Genomic DNA, 521 nt, shown 5'->3' with positions numbered 1-521 from the left:
GTCCTCCCACTCTGTGCAGAATGAATGGATGAGTGAGTGAATGAATGAGTGAATGAATGAATGCCTGAAATAATGGCTGCCCCTGACACTTTACCTAAGACCCAACTGTACATTTACATGCTTGGTGTAGACACCAGAGCTCAGAAAAGCCCCCAATGGGAGGACCTTAGGAGACTCCTGTGTCCCCTCCTCAGATGTCCTCAGCGGTCCTGGTTCTGCTCTGGAGCTGCAGGGAAGACCCGAGATTGGGCAGGACACGGGGCTGGCTTTCTGTCTGTCCTGGGCTGTGGGGTGTCTGCCTGCTCTGTGCAGAGACGGGAAGGGCTTGGACTCTGAGGTTCCTCTTTTGTGAACGGCCGAGATCTCGTGCTCCTCCCCAGCTTCCGTGGTCTCACCACGGTCTCCTCTCCCACTGTCTTGATTTTTTCACCCACAGGAGCCCAGAAACCCTCCATGTCAGAAATGCTGTGGCTGCTGCCTCTGCTGTGGGCAGGTGAGTGTCTGAGGGGAGAAGGGGGGGT

This window comes from Myotis davidii, unplaced genomic scaffold (genome assembly GCF_000327345.1).
Source record: "Myotis davidii unplaced genomic scaffold, ASM32734v1 scaffold212, whole genome shotgun sequence".
Taxonomy (NCBI): Eukaryota; Metazoa; Chordata; class Mammalia; order Chiroptera; family Vespertilionidae; genus Myotis; species Myotis davidii.
Note: the sequence above shows the minus strand (reverse complement) of the source record.